The sequence below is a fragment of the Dromiciops gliroides genome, chromosome 2 (genome assembly GCF_019393635.1).
Source record: "Dromiciops gliroides isolate mDroGli1 chromosome 2, mDroGli1.pri, whole genome shotgun sequence".
Taxonomy (NCBI): Eukaryota; Metazoa; Chordata; class Mammalia; order Microbiotheria; family Microbiotheriidae; genus Dromiciops; species Dromiciops gliroides.
The window spans coordinates 308,978,996-309,000,173 of record NC_057862.1 but is presented as its reverse complement, the minus strand read 5'-3'; the positions used below and the strand labels follow the sequence as shown (position 1 = coordinate 309,000,173).

The window sequence follows — 21,178 nt, the reverse complement described above, 5'->3', positions numbered from 1 at the left end:
CCTGAGTACATGAAGTCAAGTCAGCAAGCATTTGCTGAGTGCCTTCTGTCAGGCATTGCAATAAGCAATAGGAATATAAACAAAGACCAAAAGTGTTCCTGTTTTCAAAGTTCTCACAGCCCAGTGGCAGAGACAATAGGTAAACAGTCATGTTCAAACAAGAAATAAACAAGATAAATTGGGAGATAAGAAAGCCCTAGAATTAAGGTGAATAGGTGAAAGATAGATAATAGAGTAAATATCATGGGGAAGGGAATAGGATGGAGGAAAACAGTTAACAATAGTAATCATGAAAAAGAGAAGGGGAAAAAATTGTACAAAAATATTTATAGCAACTCCTTGTGATGGCTAAGAATTGGACATCAAAGGAATGCCCATCAATTGGGGAATGACTGAAGAAGCTGTGGTATATGATTGTAATGGAATATTATTGTGCTATAAGAAATAACTACTTGTTATACTATGATTCCAGAAAAACCTGGAAAGACTCATATGAACTGATGTATAGTGAAGTGATCAGAACTGGGAGGACATTGTGCACAGTGACAGCAGTATTGTTCAATGAGCAATTGTGAATGCCTTAACTACTCTCAGTAATGCAATGATCCAAGACAATCCCAAAGGGCTACTATTAATGAAGCATACTATCCCCTCCCAGAGAAAGAACTGATTGAACACAAACTACAAAACAAAACAAAAGAGTACTTGTGGACTGTACATACATAACCTATATCAGACTGGTTGCTGTCTTGTGGAGGTGGGGAGGAAAGGGAGGGAGAAAAATTTGGAACTCTAAATCTTATGAAAATGAATGTTGAAAACTACCTTTACATGTAACTGGAAAAAAAATAAAATAAATGTTTGTTACAAAAAAAAAATTTGCAGAATAGGGAAGGAAAGGTTTCTAGTATAAAGGTGAGGTTTCTGGGGCAGCTAGATGGTGCAGTGGATAAAGCACTAACCCTGGATTCAGGAGGACCTGAGTTACGATCCAGCCTCAGACACTTGACACTTACTAGCTGTGTGACCCTGGACAAGCCACTTAACCTTCATTGCCCACCCCCACCCCAACCCCCAAAAAGGTGAGGTTTTTTAGCTGAGACTTGAAGGAAGCCAGGAGGTAGAAATAAGGAGAAAGGGGGACATTACAGAAGACCTGGGTTGTTGTATATTTGTTTCTATCATTACTCCTCTTTATATGAGTTTTATGTATTAAAATAGAACATGGAAGTGTTTTGATATATTAATACGTCGAACTATTTACACGGTTTTGACAGCCATCCAATGTGGTCTCCAAATGCAAATGAAGCTAGAGAACAAAAAGCCATTTCAGCCACACATGGTGTGCACAGTTGTCATCTTAGACCAGAGAGGCTGTTTTCTCCATGGGAGAAAAGGGCTGTGCTCGACAGGTTCTTTTCTTTGACGAAGCTGTGTTTGGTTAGAAAACATACTAAACATAAACCAAAACATACTAAAAAAAAAAATCAGTGCTTTCCACTTTCTGTGGACCTCTCATGTGACTTGGAAAGAGAAAGTCAATGCCTTCTTTACTGAATAGAAAAACCTTGGTCTATGCTGGCAAAAAGTTGCTCATCCTGGTATTAGGACCAAGGTTTTCGCCCTTTTCTGCTTCCTCAGCCAGAAACCAACCAGGTGTAGGGACATCTCTCTCAAGGGATCTCCCCAGGCCAAGATCTAATCAAACAGTAAAAGAAACCCCATGTTTAGGCCTGCTCTTTGTGTCTGCTCATATAGGTCCAGGGAAAGGTAGATTCTCCCTATAGTCAAGATAAGTGATATGGAAATTGATGTTTCTTGGACCAAGATTTGAGTGACATAAGTTGCATACTCCAAGACCTTCATTTTAATGTAGCCCATACCTGTTATTGTGTTAACCAATCCTAGTTGACTGCCATCCCTTGGGAACACCTCCTCTTCTAAGGACATATAAACTGTGACCCCACTGCCATTAGGTGTCTTTGGTGTAAGAGAGATGGCCAATTTTGCTAGTCACCTGCTGGTCTTATTAATAAAATGATTAAATTATCCAGGAAAAAACCATGAGATGTTGTGGAAATGGAAACAACATCTGGCAACTAGATGGATAAGAAAAATTGGAGTAATAATAGTTTCTATCTCACCAGGTTGTTGTGAAGGTGAAATGAGAAGTTGTGAAAGTGAAGATTGGGGGGGGGGGGGGCAATGAGGGTTAAGTGACTTGCCCAGGGTCACACAGCTATTAAGTGTCAAGTGTCTGAGGCTGGATTTGAACTCAGGTCCTCCTGAATCCAGGGCCAGCGCTTTATCCACTGCGCCACCTACCTGCCCCTGAAATGAGATACTTGTAAAGCACTATACAAATGTTAGCTATCATTATTGTTACTGTTATTTAGTATAAGTGATAGTGAGGAGTTGAGGATGACACCAAGGTTAAACCTAGGTGGTTGGAAGATGATAAAAAGTAAGTATTTTCTGTCCCAGAGAACAGAGCCATGGGGTACTTGAAGGCAGCCACAAGGTGATCTGGCATGTAGTACCTGCAAAGAAAGGCCTATACAGGTCAAAAGAGGAAGAGAGACTGGGAGTAGACACATAGGTAAATAAGAGGTGAAGAGGTGGTGTTGGAAACTAGCCCCAGGATTGGCTATGTGACTCAGTCTCACCCTCCCACTGGTTGATCATGAAGCCCTTTGGGGCCAGAGAGGTCCCAATCAGTCAATAAACATTTTTTAAGTGCCCACAAAGCTAGGCACTGCTAAGCACTAGGAATACAAAGACAGGTGAAAGTCCCTGCTCTCAAGGAGCTTAGAATCTTGATAAAATGTAAATAATTTTGTACAAACAAGCTATATACAGGACAAAATGAAAATAACACAGAGGGAAGGCACTGGAATTAAGAGGGACAAGGAAAGGCTCTTCCTAGAAGGCAGGATTTTAGATGAAACTTGAAAAAAGCCATGGAAGCCAAGAGGTAGAGATGAGGGAGATATTTTCAGGCACTGGGGACAGCCAGTGCAAATGCCTCAGAGGAGGAGTGTAGGGTTCAAGGGATGACAAGGAGGCCAATGCCACAGGAACAAAAAGTATGTTGGAGGTATAAGACTAAAAAGGTGGGGGAGTGGAGGTGGGGCAGGTTTAAAGGGCTCTGAATGCCAAACAGGATTTTATATTTCACCCTCGAGATATCGGGAGCATTGTTGGGGGTGAGGAGGTGGGGCTACTGTCTGTGACACAGTCAGACCTCTGTCTAAAGATCATTTTAACAGTTGAGTGGAGGATGGATTGGATTGGGGAGAGGCAGGAGGCAAGGAGAACACAGCAGAAGACTATTGCAGTACTCCAGGTTTGAGGCCATGAAGGCCTACATGGAGGAAGGGGAAGGGAGTGGCCATGTCACAGGAAGGAAGGGGTATATGGGAGAGATGTGAAGAAGGTAAAATCAATAGGACTTGGAAACGGATTGGATATGAGGCATGAGTAAGTATTTGAGGATGAAACCTAGGTTTCAAGCCTGGATTCCTGGAAGGATGGTGGTACACTTGACAGTAACAGGAAGGTAAGAAGAGGGGAGGGTTTGGGGAAAAGATGATGAGTTCAATTTTGGACATGATGAGTTTTAACATGTCTATAAGACATCAACTTCGAGATGATCTCTAGTGGGACCCCAAGAAATCCAAGATTCCAACCCTCAATGGGAAAGGGAAAAACAGTTCTGCCCTCCCCCTCAGGAAAAAGGTGTGGCAGAGCACGACCCAGATAAGTACCAAGGTCTGCAAGATGATATGCAGGCTATGGATGGATGCTGCATATCCTACGGACACCCCATTATTCAAAGATTCCCTCCTACTTATCTGACCCTTTTTGCATTTCTTCTTGCTTTGTAACTCCCTCCTCTTTCTTAGTTTTGTGAAGATACAAAAGACCAGCTCTACTCTGTCTCCTAGTAAATCTCTTTTTATTTTACAAGATTTATAATAAGCCTCCAATTCTTTGGTTGAGTTAGCACCCCGATCCAGGTCAAAAGTCTCCCTAAAAGACCAAGAGGCAGTTGGAGAGGTGAGACTGGAGGTCAGCAGAGCGGCTAGGGGGTGGAAAGGTAAATTTGGGAATCATCGGAATCTTTTTTTTTTTTTTGCAGGGCGATGAGGGTTTAGTGACTAGCCCAGGGTCACACAGCTAGTAAGTGTCAAGTTGAGGCCTCCTGAATCCAGGGCTGGTGCTTTATCCACTGCACCACCTAGCTGCCCCCATCAGAATCAATATGATAATTTAATCCAAGTGAAATAGTGTAGAGGGAGAAAAGAAGAGGTCCCAGGACAGGGTCCTATGGGAGGTATATCCAAGGTTAGTTAGCAAGGTTAGCAGGTGGGACTTGGATGAAGATCCAGCAAAGGAGATTGAGAAGGGGTGGGAGGGTGGGGTCAGAAGAGAACCAGGAGAGAGCAGGGTCACTTTGAAGATCACTGTTCAAGAAAATGAGTGACTTGGGGCGGCTAGGTGGCACAGTGGATAGAGCACAGGCCCTGGATTCAGGAGTACCTAAGTTCAAATCCGGCCTCAGACACTTAACACTTACTAGCTGTGTGACCCTGGGCAAGTCACTTAACCCCAATTGCCTCACTTAAAAAAAAAAGAAAAAGAAAAAAGAAAACCAGTGACTTTACAGTCAGTCACCACCATCCAATGTTCTCTCTACTGCCATCATTTCCATCTCTGCCTCAATATTCTGAAGACTTGGGGAAAATCAAAAGTAACTCTTTTCAAAAAGAAGTTTAATGGGGCAGCTAGGTGGCGCAGTGGATAGAACACCGGCCCTGGAGTCAGGAGGACCTGAGTTCAAATTCAGTCTCAGACATTGGACACTTACTAGCTGTGTGACCCTGGGCAAGTCACTTAACCCCAATTGCCTCACTGTGAGAAAATGGGTATTTGTCTCCTCTCAATGTGGATATAACAGTCAGTCATACTCCTCCTGACCTGTTTGTAGGACAAAGGTCTCAGATCCCCTCCTCTCCCTCAGTTTAGCAAGGTCACAATGGTTCAAGGAGCCCTGGTCTCAATAAGGTCCACTCCAGAGTTGTGTCCATATAAGAAAGTATAAGGTCCACTCCTGAGTTATGCCCATAAAAGGAAGAGGGGTGGGAATACTGTATCTGATTAGCTAGTTTTTGCTCATAGATTGTAACCCTAGAGTAATCGGACCAGTGATGAAAAAGGGGAGGGTCCATTCGTGTTAGGGACTAGGGTATAAAACAGTGCCTGCGAGCCCCCTTTCTGGGCACCCACTAGCTGCACACTAGGGTGCCTCCTTCTCATGAGAAGAAAATAAAGAGCCTTTGCCACACCCCTGTTGAGTTCCTGAGAATTATTGAGAAGATGGATTTTCCCCTCACACTCACCAAAAAAAAAAAAAAGTTTAATGAAGGACACAAAGACAGGTATAATGACATACTTCGACTATTCATTCCTCAAAGGGAGAACTGTCAGAAAAGGAAGGTTAGCAAGGAAGATGATAGAAAAGGGGGATAGTAGTGAATAGAAGGAAAAGGAAAGAAAAGAAGAAAAATTCTAAAGTAGGAAGAAAGTCAATGAAGAGAGAGGTTAGGGGCTAGAGGGAGAGAAGAAAAGAGCTTCCCCCCTCCCCTCCATTATTCCCTGCTAAATTAAGAAGATAGACTAGAAAGAGAGATCTCAATCTCTCCCAGTATACAACTGACATTGCCACTTTTCTGGGCAGTTTCCCAACAGGGGCTGCCCTTCAAAGGCTGCTGGGTACTCACTTAGTTTTCACAGTCTTATATTAGGGTTTATGTGAAATGAGAAATCTCTGATTTTAGAAGAGTCCCCACAGCTCAATGCACAAATAACTGAACTAAGGGACTCATATTTACCAATGCAAAGAAAAACCCACTGCATTAACATTAAAGGGATTCCACTAACTCTTTAAGGGAGCAACAGGCATTCAAAGTACAGTCTGCACTGTCAGGTCAGCTCATTTAAAGGCTAATGAAATCATAGCTGAAAGCAGTCCACACTCAGTCATTTCTGTCTCCACATTCCTTCCACAAATTTCTCTTTCCTTCTCTTTTCAGCCAATGAATTCTAAAAGCTGAAGCCTTTTAGAGCTAAAAGATTACCAAGGACAAATGTTAGCATGACAACACTTCAGATGTCTGTAATTAGAAACACTGCCAAAGAACTAGTTCTCTGTGTTCAGGCGACAGGAGTTTAGAGTGGTATGGGATATTGATGACTAAAAGATTACTGTTCTTTATCCCCCACAAGGCCTTGAAAAGAAACTCTAAATTTTTCATACATGGATAGAGAGAAGAGTAACATTCCATTGTACAGTCTCAAGAATTTAAGACATTATATTTCAGTATAACAGTTAATGCATTCTTTTATAAAAATGCCACAACAAAACAGTGCTGGTTTCAAACTACTTTATAAAGGGCAAAGGTTTATCAGGTACTTTCCTCCAAAAAGCCCAGTGAAACAAATAAAGTTTTCTTATCTCCATTTTACAGATGAGGGAAATGAGTACTAAGAGAGGTTAAGTGACTTGCCTAAGGTCATTCAGCTAGAAGATCAGCACATGAAACCAGGTTTTCTGACTCTACTACTCATTTTTTCCCCCACTACAGGCACACTATCACTTTTTAAATGCTACCACTGTTTATATAGAAGGCACCTCCAGCAATCACATAATCTTGGTTGGCCTTGATATCACATGATTGCAGGAAGGCTGCCCAAAGCCTTCCCTTCGCCCCCCCCCCCAATTATCTACCCTATTGACCTGCCTATATCTGAAAGCACCACCAAAATGTCCAGCTGTCTTTAAAAAAAAAAAGTTCTAATAAAAACTTGATATAGAACACCACCACAACCGGCTAAATTTGCTAGTTACATTTAAACTAATTTTAGTGAATAAAAGTGACTTCTCATTCACTCCAAGTACCCATCAGAATCCTTGATCCATCCATTCCCATTCACTTTTCCTTTGATATGGTTGTAAGTCAATGTGTATTGTTTTTATGTTGATTTTTTTTTTATTTAGCTTTTTTCTCCCACACAGGTCTTTCCAGATTTATTTAAATTCCTTTTACTTACTGGTCTTAAAAGCATTACACTATTCTATTATTCTAATGTACCATAATGTATTTGACCTAAATAGGCCAAATGTTGGACATTTCAGTTGCTTACAATTTCTGCAATCCAGGAGCTTTCTTTTGAACTACAAATCCCTCTGAGAGGGGTCACTGATTAAGCTACCATTAACTATTATTACAAGCTTGGATTTATTTATCAGTGATCGGTGGTAGAACCTTTAAGAGAAGAACCAGTTAAGTCGAGTTTGGATGAAAAGTCAAATGATTACACACCTATTATTTGTCAGGCATTATGGGAGGCCCACGGAACACAAAGATAAAAATGAGACCATTCTTGCCCTCAGAAGTTTGTTTTCTATCAGAGGAGACAATCTATACATATAAAAGCACACACAACACAACTATTGGATAATTTCAGTGCTAAAAACCCTAGCAGGTAAGAGGATAAGAAAAAGGCTTTGTGTAAGAGAAGTGATATCTGAGCTCAGCTTTGAAGGAAATTTGGAATTTTAAACCATGGAGGTGATGAGGGTATATTCCAGACCTGGGAAACAGCCTGTACATAGAGTACAAAGATGGAAGATAGACTGTCATGGGTTAGAAACAGCAAGTAGGCTGGTATGACTAGATCACAGTTTGTGAAGAGGAGCAATAGATAATAAGCTGGAAAGGTAAGTAGGAGTCAGGTAAGAGGGAGCCTCTGAACTTCCAGAGCAGGGGAGTAGTCAGAAACATGCTTTAGCAATATCACTTTGGCAGCTAAATGGAGAACACATTTGAGAGGAGAGAATGGAGACAGGGAGACCGATTTCACTGATGTGTTTAAGGGCCTGAATGAGAATGTGTTTTGTAAGGAAAGGCTTCCTGGGGCCAGGCCAGGCAGTTTCCATCCACCCCAAAGCAACCATTTCTATCTGTACAGGTACAAGGCATTCTCCACTTTCTGCTGCCAAACCAATCTCCCCAGTGGGATGTGGAGAACCTCAAGCGCAAAGAAGAGCAATCCTCCTTTCCACTTCAGGCCTCTTATTTCCTTCTGTACCTTTTGAGGGTGGAGGACTGGTGCCTTCCACTCCCTGATGAACATTCTCACACCTGATCTATCTCTCACATCCCAGTGATTCTGAATTCTTGTAGATCATCAGCCAGACCCCATTCCATGCCCTCTACCATCTTATTCCTCATCCCTATCTCCCTCAACCCTCCCACCCCAAAATTTCATCCCAATTCCACCCAGCCATTCCACTGTGCCCTCTGGAATGCCTGCTTCATAGTTAACAAATTTCCCTTCATCTTAAATCTCTATTCCTCTCCCACTCCTTCCATCTATGAGTACACTGAAATTTGGCTCTCCCCTGATGACACTGCCTCCCTGGCCACAATTCCAGAACTAGCTGTACCTTCACTCAATTCTCCTTGGTTGGGGAGGGGGGGAGTTGGAATGCTCCTGGCCACTTCCAGGCTTTCTCCCTTACTCCATCTTGTGGTCTCTCTTCATTTGAAGTTCATGGTATTCATATCTATCACCCAATTAAAATTCTAGTGGCTGTTATCTACAGACTCCCGGGTCATTCCCTTTTCTATCTCAATTAATTCAATAACTGGTCTATAATTTTTCTCTCCTCTACGATTCCAGCCCTCATGGTGGGGAACTTCAACATACACATTGCTTCTTCCTTGAATACTCTGACCATTCAATTCTTCAACCTACTCATCTTCTATAAGCTGTTCCTTCACTCCACCTCAGCTACACAAAAAGATGGTCTTACCCTTGGTCTTGCCATCACCCACAAAGATATCACCTCCATGTCCAAAAATTCTGAAGTCTCTTTATCTGACCATAACCTATTCACTTCACCTCTACCTTTGCCTTCCCTTAAATAACCCTACCCTTCATCCTCACGGTGACCTCCAATCCCTTGACCCCTCAATTCTCTCCCAGGCCATCTCCCCTGCATCTTTCCTTTTCTTCCCATCTTGAATCCTTGGCAAACCAATTCAACTCCATGCTGTCCTCCTCTCTTAAATCCCTAGCCCCTTTATCATCTCCAATTATGCCCAGCCAGCCCTTAGCCTAAGCTCTCTCTCACCATTCGTCACCTTCAAGCCTACACACATGTTACGTTGCTGAATGGAGGCAGAGAAAAGTCACACAACCATTTTGACTGGATCCATTACAAATGTATGTTATAGAACCCCAACTGGGCCTTCACTGTTGATAGGCAATCCTACTATACCTCCCTTACCAACTCACTACGCCACTCCCCACAGAGGCTCTTTCAAGCCTTTTTATCCCTCCCCAAACCATAGCTTCCCTTGCCCCTATTCTCTCCACTGAGAATTTTGCCTCATGTTTTACAGAAAAAAACCTGAAGATATTTGTCATGATTTCCATCTTCTCCCTTCTTCCTCAGGTGCCTTCTGCCACTTTCTTCTCTTTCACCTGTTTCACATAATGAAGTGGTTACCAAAGCTAATCCCCCTCCTTGTTCAAGTGATCCCATTCCATTCCACCCCCTCCAAACACATGCCTTCCTCTGTCATCCCCACTCTTTCATTTATTTCCAAAATCTCTTTATTGGCTTTTCCCACTACCTACAAACATGCCCATGTCTCCCCAAACCTGAAAAAAGCCCTCACATATGCTAACTATTGGTCTTTATCTCTCCTGCTCTTTGTAGCCAAATTCTTCTTTTTTTTTTTTTTTGCAGGGCAATTGGGGTTAAGTGACTTGCCCAAGGTCACACAGCTAGTAAGTGTCAAGTGTCTGAGGCCGGATTTGAACTCAGGAACTCCTGAGTCCAGGGCTGGTGCTTTATCCACTGCACCACCTAGCCGCCCTAGCCAAATTCTTCTTAAAAAGCTGCTGTCTACAATAGGTGCCTCCACTTTTTCTCTTCTCAGTCTCATCTTAATCCCTTACAATCTCTAGCTCCTGATCTTATACTGACCTTAGACCTTAAACTGCTTTCTCCAGAGTTACTAAAGATCTCTTAGTAGCCAAATCCAATGGCCTTTTGATCCTTATTCTCCTTGGTCTCTCTGTAGCCTTTGACACTATTGATCACTCTCTCCTCCTTGATACTCTCTTCTCTCTAGGTTTTCACGTTTACCTACCTGACTGTTCCTTCTCTGGCTCCTCCTTCAAATCACACTAACTGTAGATGTCCCTCGTGTTCTGTTCTGCATACTTTTCTCTTCTCCTTCTATACGACTTCATATGATGGTATCATCAGCTCTCATCTGTATACTGATGATTCTCAAATCTACCTATCCTGTCCCATTCTCTGTACTGATCTCCAGTCTTACATCTCTGAATGATGTCTTTTGGAAATCTCAAACTGGATTCAAGTAGTCATCTTAAACTCATTATGTCCAAAACTCATATGTACCCTTAACCCTTCCTTCCTATTAATGTAGAGGGTAACACCATCTTCCCAGTCCCTCAGGCTTACAATCGAGAAGTCACCCTGGATTCCCCATTACCTCTCACCTTCTCCCCACCCTCCCATATCCAAACTGTTGCCAAGGCCTGTAAATTTCACCTTTGCAACATCTCTCAGATACAACCCCTTCTCTTCTCTGACACTGCCCCAACTCTGGTGCAGGCCTTCACCACCTACCTTGACTACTGCAATAGCCTGCTGGTCGGCCTCAAGTCCCTCCTCACTCTAATCTGCTCTTAATTCAGCCACTGAAGTAACTTTCCTAAAATTGCCGGTCTGATCATGTCATCCCCCTACTCAATAAACTCTAGTAGCTTCCTATTGCCTCTAGAAGCAAATACAAAATACTGTTTGGCATTCAAAGCCCTTCATGAACATAACTTCCTCCTACCTTTCCAGTCTTCTTACACTTTACTCCTGATATCTACTCTTCAATCTAATGACATAGGTCTCCTCTGTGTTCCATGAACAAGACACTCCATCTCTCTGCTCTAAGGATTTTCTGTCTGTCTTCCACAACTGGAACCCTCTCCCTCTTCTGCTCCAACTAACGACCTTGTGGCCTCCTTTAAATCCCAATTAAAGTCCCACCTTCTTCTATACAGGAAGCCTTCCCTAACAACTCCATTTCAGTGCCTTCCCTCTGTTAATTATTTACCATTTATCCTGTATATAGTTTACTTCGTTTATTTATTTCCATGTGGTCTTTTGTCATTAAATTTTAAGTTTCTTGAGGGAAGGGGACTGTCTTTTGCCTCTTTTTGTATCCTCAGAACTTGGCCTGGTACATAGCAAGTGCTTAAAAGAATTATTCATTGAATAAATGAATTAATGAATGGATGGAAGCAGAACTATTGCAGAGAGATGCTGGAGAGGTAAAATAAACAAGACTTTGCTCTATGAGGTGAGGGAAATTGGAAATGATGATGACTCTGAAGTTGCAAACCTGGGTGACTAGAAGGATAGTGGTGCCCTCAAAAGAAATAAGGAAGTTAAGAAGAGGGATGGGTTGAGGTCTTAATAAATGGTTATTGATTGAGTGATTGGGAGTGACACTCAGGTAATGGACTACAACTAAAGATACAGATGTAGGGAGTCATCTGCATAAAGCTGACAACTGAATCCACAGGAGCTTACAAGGCCACCAAGAGAATGCAGAAAGAAGAGAACCTAGGACAGAGCCTTGGGTTACCTTTACATTTCAGGGGCAGTATATGAATAAACAATAAACAAACAAGCAAAGAAAGAAAGAAAGGACACAATAGTCCTGTAGGTAGGAAGAGAATGAAGGGTGGGAAAAGCCAAAGGAGAGAGTATACAGAAAAAACCAAGTAGTCAACAATGCCATATAAAGCAAAGAGGCGAGAAAGGTAAAGTAAAATTATTGAATTTTGAAATTTCAATTGAGCAATGACAGTGGAAGTCAAAGTGAGAAGTGAATGAAGATGTTTAGGCCATGAGTATGGACAGATTTATTTTCAGGAGTTTGACTATGAAAGAACAAACAGATAGAGGATAGATTATGGGGATGTCAGGGTAAATAAAGCAAAGGTGTTATGTTTTTGTTTTTTTGTGGGTCAGTGAGGGTTAAGTGACTTGCCCAGGATCACACAGCTAGTAAGTGTCAAGTGTCAGGCCAAATTTGAACTCAGGTCCTCCTGAATCTAGGGTGTCACCTAGCTGCCTCCTAAAGCAAAGTTTTAAGGATTGGGACATTCAACCATTTTTGGAGACAGCAAATCCAACACATAAGTAAGATTACAGAAAAAGGGAGGATAATTGCTGGATATAAGGGAATGGATAGGAACAAGGGTATAAATGGAGGGGTTAGCCTTGACAAGAGAAGGGTCATCTCTTCAAAGACTAGAGTAAAGGGGAAGAAGAAAACATGGGAATTGCCAGGAGAGGAAGGCCATCAATATTTGGGACCCTAAAGTTAGGGCACAGGTAGTTTGGGTAGACACTCCGCAGAAAGTAAAGAGATGAGGGTCTATAAACTCTTCTACAAACTACTTCTACAAATTTGATCCAAAGCTAATCTTGTCTCTTTAGACAAAAAAAAGCTAAAAAAAAAAAAGCTAATCTTGTCTCTGGCAGCTAGATGGCACAATGGATAGAGGGCTTAGAATCAAGAAGACTCATCTGCATGAGTTCAAACCTGGCCTCTGACACTTACTGTGTGGATCTGGGTTTTAACCCTGTTTGCCTCAGTTTCCACATCTATAAAATGAGCTGGAGAAGGAAATGGCAAAGTACTCCAGTATCTTTGCCAAGAAAACTCCAAATGGGGTCACAACCAAAGCTACTCAACAACAACAAATCTTGTCTTGTTCAGTCCTTTGTCTTCAGAGGCTTTTCAACTTTAAGCACAAGTGGTTAAGATGCTACTTCTTACCCCGGTAACCGAGGGTAAGTCATTTAACTTCTCTGAGGATCTCACTGTTCTCATCGGTAAAATGAATCGTTTGGGCTAGATGACCTATAAGGTCTCTGGCTAGCTCTTAATCTATTATTCTGATTCTACGCCAGGGGCCGTACATTTCAGAAGCATCCCAATAGCTTCCTTTCTTTGAATCTTTTAAGTTCTACCGGTTCTTTTCATCCTTTGAGGAATGTAAATGCTGGGCGGGAACTTATTCACCTAACTCCACATCCTACGTAAGCTTTTAGGTAGGAAGTATTTTCCAGGTTAGTCCGTCAGGGGCTTTGTTAATGATTATTTTGTGTGTCCTAACCACTTTTTAAGGAGCTGGTAATAAGTACATTTGAGTAAATCATTTTTAAAAGGAGAAAATGTCCTCCTCCCACTTCAAAGAACAATGTCTCTGGATCATTTCCTAAATTTAACCTTTAAACCAGAAGTGTTGAGAAAAGTGCAAACTATTCTAGATATTCTTGAGTTGTAGCGACTGAGAAACATAACATTGTCCTTTCTTGTTTCAGGCCACTGGGCCCACCGCAGGTTTCCTTTCTTTAGTCTTCATAAAGAAGCTGTATCTGTTATGTACATACTTTTAAAACCTCCCTCCTCCACCAGAGAAGCAGGTGAGTGAAGAACTTCTCACTGCATATCTCTGGTTAGCTATTCTGGTGCTTTATAAAGGAGCTCCAAAAAAGATACATTTCTTTTGGAATCCAGAATTATAAAGGAGTCTAATTCCCAATAATATTCCATGTGATCCCCTAAAGTATGCTTTACCTCAATTCCCAGAGTCCCCACTACAAATACCCAGAATGGAATTTACATTTGGGGTTTGGGCTCAGGCCCAATTATCTCCTTGCTTTCTAATTGTTGCCCATTTTATATGTGTAATAATTAGTACCCTTGGCCTGGTACTCGGAGTCAAAAGCCTAACAAATGGGACACAAATCTCTAATCTCTGCCCTTGTGAATGTTTGCTAGGTGGATTAAAGGACTCCCCTATTTTCTGTGACTCAATTTTCCCATCTGTGAACTGGGGACAACTATACTTTGTTATATATCAAAAAATATGTCTTACTTGCAGAGTCTGGATAGCTCCAGATATTTATTTGTCCAAAGTCACATCATCAAATAAATGACTGCCTGACCACTAATGTTAAAAGTCTTAAGAAAAGACTATTTTATTCATCATGTTATTTAGAATTAGCATTGTTCTATTTTGGACTCTCCCACTCTAATGGCCTTAATAACTCCTTTAGGAATGGAATGAGGATACTTGCTTGATTGCTGCCTAAAATACTTGTTTAAACCAGATACATAGTCCAAAGTAGAAGTCTATGTGGCAAACACTGATAATATAAAGATGGGGAGGAGGGGGCAGCTAGTGGCACAGTGGATAAAGCACTGGCCCTGGATTCAGGAGGACCAGAGTTCAAATCCGGCCTCAGACACTTGACACTTACCAGCTGTGTGACCCTGGGCAAGTCACTTAAACCTCATTTCCCTGCCCCCCCAAAATATATATAGCTAAGGGCAGTCTAATTAACACCTTTACCTGCTCACAAGAGGACCTCAGGCTTAAATAATTTAAAGCTCCAGAAGAAGCCGGACTTGCTTGCTTTGAGCCAACTTATATACTTAATACAAAGATCAAGACCAGAAATGAAATACTTAAAATATTTTCTAGGCCTTAGATTAGACTAATCAATAACAATGCCAACCTTAAGTTTAGATAGTACAGTTTCACAACAATTTTTTTTTAATCTCAACATCTGCAACCATCTTACGCTGGAAAATATTTTGTTTTGGTAATACTCAAGTGTCTTATAAGTGTTTCATTAATTCCATCTAGCATTCCCGTAGTTAAGTGACTATAATCCCTGTATTTATAGATGGGAGAAAATCTTGTGCAACCAGCATTGGTACTGAAGGTTAGAAACATAATTCAAGCTGTCTCTTTCCTCCATTGTTCTTTTGCCATTTCTATCCTCCAACACTAAAACCCTGTGCTGACTGATCAGGTCAGGTTTTCTATAAGGAAGCATACTTCTTTCCCTGTCTTTAGTCTCTGGGTAACATACTTCCTGCTTAGAAAACATTAGGGCACAAACTTGTACACATATTTTCCCTACTTAACCAAGTCTTCAGCTTTTGGCCAATAGGAAAGTTAGCAGGGAAGGAGGAGAAAGGTGACAGTGGAAAATTTCCAAAACATGTTGGCCTACTTCACTGCCCTTGCCCCAAAGGCACTTTTGCCACAAGAATTTAAACAAAAAATGCTATCTTTTGAAAATGTTGGCTAGTGGATGGCCTGTTTGTCTGTTATCAAATAAACCAATTGTTTTGGAAACTGTCTGTGTAGAACACATGCCAATTTAATGTGACTAGGGTGTCTCATTTCCAATCATTCTCAAGTCATCTCCTTTGTAGCTCCAGGAAAAAGTCCAAGTACAGCTGAAGAGAGGGGGGATATTCAGTGAACACAGATTTTCCCAGCATGCTTCTTCAGTGGCGTTTTTAAAGAATGTACAGAGCTAAAGTCACCACTGGTGGACTTTTTTTGCAAAGGATCCTTTATTTTATGAGATTCATATTTCTTCTCTGCAGTTTGTACTGTCAAACATTAAACAGCATACTCTGTCATAGCTTCCTATGTAGCCTCCCATGTGTTATGTGCTTGTCACTCACATATGATACAGAATGTTAGTGCAAGAAGGGACCACCTTAACGACTGTCCAGTCTGAGTTAGTCTTGTTTGAGGAGTTGAGGAAACTGAGAACCATTTAAGGATTCTTAAACGGGAGTCTGTGAACTAGTTTTTTAAAATATTGTGGTAACAGTACTTCAATATAATTTGTTTCCTTTGTCCCATTTTTAATGCATTTATGAAACATTATTCTGAGAAGGGATCCATTTGACAGGCTGCCAAAGGGATCCATAGCCCACAAAAAGCTGAAAATCCCTGCATTAATATATAACTTGGGGGGGGGCAGCTAGGTGGAGCAGTGGATAAAGCACCAGCTCTGGATTCAGGAGGATCTGAGTTCAAATCTGGCCTTGGACACTTGACACTTACTAGCTGTGTGACCCTGGGCAAGTCACTTAACCCTCATTGCCCCACCAAAAAAAAACCCAAAAAACAAAAAATATATACAACCTGTCACTATCTCCATGTAAGTTAAGAAGTATTTACTAGGTGTGCTAGGCACTGTCTTAAGCACTGGGAATACAAAGCAAATTAGGGTAAAGAGTCTCTGCCCTCAAAATAATTGTAAAGAATTAAATTACCTTTCCCAAGGTCACTGAACTTTGGGCTCTCTCTCCTTTTTTTTCCGAGGGGGCAATGAGGGTTAAGTGACTTGCCCAGGGTCACACAGCTAGTAAATGTCAAGTGTCTGAGGCCAGATTTGAACTCAGGGCCTCCTGAATCCAGGGCCGGTGCTCTATCCCCTGTGCCACCTAGATGCCCCCTCAGGCTCTTTTTTACAGTGTTTAGCTTTGGTCACAAGAAACAAAGCAAATTAGTGGTAACACTTGGAAAAATATAGTTTCTTGTCAGGAAAGAGAAGTTACTATGCTTTCACATAAGCCAGGCATGCAACAATCTGTTGACTCAAAATTTTAGGGAAGGAACCTTAGGAGATAACAGCCTGTATTAGAAAGCACTTGTTTCACAATCCTGTGATGTAAGTAGTTCAAGTATTATTCATGCCACTTCTCGGTCTCCTTTCCTGGATTTTCATCCAAGTCACACCTGCTAAAACTATGGATGGGTGTCTCACAGGGCTCTGTTGTGGACTCTCATCTTCTCATCTCCCTCTGTACCATTACACTTGGTCATCTCATCAGCACCCAAGGATTCAATTATCATTTCTATGCTAAGGATTCTCAATTTTCCAATCAAGAACAATTATTTCCCTAACCTCTTTGCTGATCCCCATACTGGTCATCTTGAATTAGCTGTCACCTGTAGACAATTTATACTCATCATGTTCTAAACTGAACTTGGAATCTGTCCCCTGACACCCCCCCCCCAACTTCCCTATTACTGTCAAGTGATCGGTCTAGTCATCTAGGCTTGAAACCTAGGCTTCATCCTCAAATCCTCACTCTCAGCCCTTCCCCCATATCTGATCAGTTCCCAAGTCCTGTTGATCTCTCCCATCTGCCCCTTTCCTTCCTCCTCTACTGCCACCATTACCTCAAACCTGGACTATTTGAATAGCCTTCTAATTGGTCTCCCAAGTCTCTCCCCAATCCAGTCTATCCTGCACTCAGCTGTCAGTGGGCTTCTTTAGATGCAGGCCTGACCATGTCATACACATCCCCCTCAAGCTCAACAAACACTAATGGTTCCCCATTCCCTCCAGGATCAAATATAAAATCCTGTTTAAAACCCTTCATAACCTGCCCCACCCCCATTCTTCCACTTTTCCAGTCTTACACCTTCCTCCCCCTACTTTTTTGTGGGGGGGGGTGGGGGGGTGGGGAATGAGAGTTATGAGAGTTAAGTGACTTGCTTAGGGTCACACAGCTAGTGTCAAGTGTCTGAGGCTGCATTTGAACTCAGGTGCTCCTGAATCCAGGGTCTGTGCTCTATCCATTGCAATCCCCAGCTGTACCCCCTCCCCATACTTTTTTTTTTTTAATGAGGCAATTGGGGTTAAGTGACTTGCCCAGGGTCACACAGCTAGTAAGTGTTAAGTGTCTGAGGCCGGATTTGAACTCAGGTACTCCTGACTACAGGGCTGGTGCTCTATCCACTGCACCACCTAGCTGCCCGCCTCCCCATACTTTTTGATCAGTGACATTGGCTTCCTTGCTGTTCCTTGAACTCCATAATCCATCTCCAGACTCTGAAATGCTTTCCTTTCTTATCTTTGCTTCCTGGCTCTCCCGCCCTTCTTTAAGTCCCATCTAAAATCCCACCTTCTAAAATCCCTTTCCTATCCCCTTCCAATTTGTCATATGTGTGTGTGTGTGTACATATGTACATGTTTATATGTGTATATGCATGTAAATATGTATATGTATATATATAGAGAGAACCTGTACAGTTGTTTGCATGTTATTAAGACTGTGAGCTACTTGAGAGTAGAAACTTTCTTTTACCTTTCTTTGTTTCCCCAGCATTTAGAACAATGCCAGGCATTTAATAAATGTTTACTGACTGACTGAAAAATGAGGAAACAAATTCAGAAAGGTTCTATGATCTTGTGCAGAGTCAGAAAGCTAATGAGTGTCAAAATGTATCCCTGGCTCCCAAGTATCAGTTCTTTTTACCCTACCATAATGTCTCTAAAGATCATTTAATCCAAACTTCTTATTTGATAGTGATGCTTTCTCAGTTTCTCAGGGCAGGAAAACATATTGGGCTCTACTTAAAATGCACAAATAATGCTCTTTTAGTAGCCTTTACACAGTAAGAAGGGGAGGGAGCTAAGGGAGGATAGGTGGGAACACAATACACAAATGCTTGGGGCTCCTCCCTGCTGGATCTGATCATTTTGCATTTAATAAAAGATATGGAAATCCTTTCTAAAATGTTTACTCGAAGACACACACTCCCCCTTAAATTTGTGTTGGACCCAGATTCTTTTCCAATAAATACAGTCTGGCCATTAAATCTGTTTCACCTCTGGGAACAGTTGGTGAAACATTATTGAATTCCCTCTAAGGTGAAACATTATTGAATTCTTTCTCTAAAGGTGCTAAGAACATCTTATTAAAGTCAAACTAATTAAAATCAGAACAGTTGGGGGCACAGATCTCTTAAGCTTTTATGAGACATTATTTGCTAAATGTTATAAAAGAAATTATTCAAAAACAGAAGCTAAATGCCCCATTACTAATAAAGAATGGATTTTAAAAAATTTAAGTCCATGCCATAATATCCTTCCTCATAACTTGTTTTTAATTTATTTATGAACAAGTTGAGCCCCATCTCCCCCTCTCCCTCACCCGCCCCTTTAGAATAAGCTATTTTGAGAGCAGGACTTATTTTTCATTTTTTGTATTGCATCAGCAGAGCCTGAAACAATGCTTTGGATAAAGCATAACAAATATTTTAAAAGCTAACTTGAATCCTGGCTCTACTGCCCTATTATGAATATTTAAAAGGCAATCATCATGGAATCACATCTGGATACTTCTGAGAGATATACAGCGCACAGACATTTATTTCCATCCTGCTAATATCCCTAGAGATGGGGTGTGGCAAGCCCTTGTTGAGGATCTTTTATTTTTCGGTAATTTGTGTCACTTAAAAAATAAAAATGTAGGACTACCTAGCCCTATCACTTACAGAATGAGTTATCAAATCAAAGAAATTCCCCCTAAACTCAAAGAAAGGTAGAGATACAGTATAAGAAGTTAAAAAACATTGCTTTAACCATCAACAACTACTACAGAATTAATACAAAAAAACCCCAAAACCCAATTTATCATCATTCCGTCGACAAGGACTTTGCAAAGGGCTCCTTTCCCCTCTAACCTTTCCAAGTATCAACCCCAACTCCATCGACCGCCCCCAACACGCAGCAGGTTCAGTTCTAAGCATTTAAACTTGGCTTCTCTCTAATCCCTCGGTTTTCCAATTACTTGGTATAGTCTCTAGCCCCTTTCAGAGGGCAGGCTGAGCAGCTGAACAAGAGAAGGAAGTGCATACTGAGGTCAGTGGTCAGACACTACAATCAAGCCTCAGAGCTGAAGTGAAAGGAGCCTGGGCGCCTAGAGTTACTGGGAAACTGATAGGATGTTTATTTCATTCTCAGTACCCATGCCCTTCTGGGGAAAAGAAAAACAGCCAAACAACCCATCCCTGGAGCCCTTTCCTCGACAAACAAATCACTCTGCCCTAAGAAGCCTAATTTCCATTTGCCTAAACCCCAAAGCTACGCCGAAATCTGCCCGGAGTGCGCTGTCCTCCCCATCATGCAAAGCTCGGTCCCAGGTCAGTTTCTGGTCCGAGTCTTTCTCCATGGACTAGACCTCCCCAAACTCCTCCTCCTGCTCCCATCACGACTGCTCCAACTTTGCCAGCCGCTCCGGCCCCACACCGGACCTAAACGAGCCCTCTGCCCCTGCTCCCTCAGTCCTCGGTCCGGGACACCTCCGCCCGTCAGAACATCTTCGTCCCCCACCCCCCTCTTCCCCCGCACCACCCCCGCATCCTCCCCGCGCCGGCCGCAACCTCAGGCTCCGCCCCCGCCCCCCACCTTACCCCAGTCCCTCAGCCCAGGCTTCCGGGACTAGCGACCACTACTACGTCTCCCCACCTCCCGCGGCCCAGCTCCCCAGCCCCAGGCTCTCCTAGCCAGGGCTCCCATCCTTTAGGGGAGAGAGAGGGGTAGACGACGACAGAGGGTATTCACCTCCGGCTGAGCCCCGGCCACTCGATGTCTCCCTAACTCGGACGCGGGACGCGAGACTGAAGAATGAACGTGAGCGCCCGCCGCACCTGCCGCCCCGAACGCTGAAGCCACCGGGCGCTGACGTCAGCCGGGCGCTCTCCTGGGGGAGGGGGAAGGAAAAAGGGGTCGAAGTCACGGGATCACCCTAGTTACGAGGTGGGGCGGGGCCAAGGAGCTGACGTCACAGCGCCCCCTACGGCTCGGTGTATCTGAACCCGCCCGAGGCTATGGGATCCTAGGAGCGGGAAAAGAGGAGGCGGGGCGGGTCCGGGAAGGGCACTGGGCTCTTCTGGTCCCTGGCGCTGACGTGCGTGTGCGGACTCTTGGCAAAAGCCGGGCAGTTGACATTTCTCTAGGGGGTGTGGTTTAGGCCAACCCCTTCCCCAGAAATCTTGACCTTACCTGGCCTACTTACCCTCTCTCTGGTTTCTGCTGTATCTTTCCAACTAGGAATTGAGTGATTTAAAATAAAAATCACCTTCGTTAACCATGGCAGCAAGTAATATGGAAATATCTTGCATAACTTCACGTGTATATATTCAACATCAATTGCTTGTCTTCTCAAGGAGAGGTGAAGGGTGGGAAGGAGGGAAAGAATTTGGGACTCAAAATATTTTAAAATGTTAAAATTGTTTACATGTAATTGGGAAATATTTAATGAAATAGGTATATTACCATTAAAAACAACAGTGGTAGCAAGAATAAAACCCCTTCTGCTATCTAGTCCGATTATACACCCAGACCAGAGACTGATGTAAAAATAACTAATTACAATAATAATAGCTC

General features: G+C 42.5%; 1 protein-coding gene across 1 annotated transcript in view; it reads right to left on the bottom strand.

Moving 5' to 3' along the window:
• The window catches only part of CYSTM1 (cysteine rich transmembrane module containing 1), a 99,214-nt gene extending 78,702 nt beyond the window's left edge, over positions 1 to 20,512 (bottom strand). Inside the window, exon 1 of the mRNA XM_043987088.1 lies at positions 20,354 to 20,512. The gene's annotated coding sequence lies outside the window, so the exon portion shown is untranslated. The remainder of the gene's footprint in view (positions 1 to 20,353) is intronic.
• Between the last annotated feature and the right edge of the window lie 666 nt (positions 20,513 to 21,178).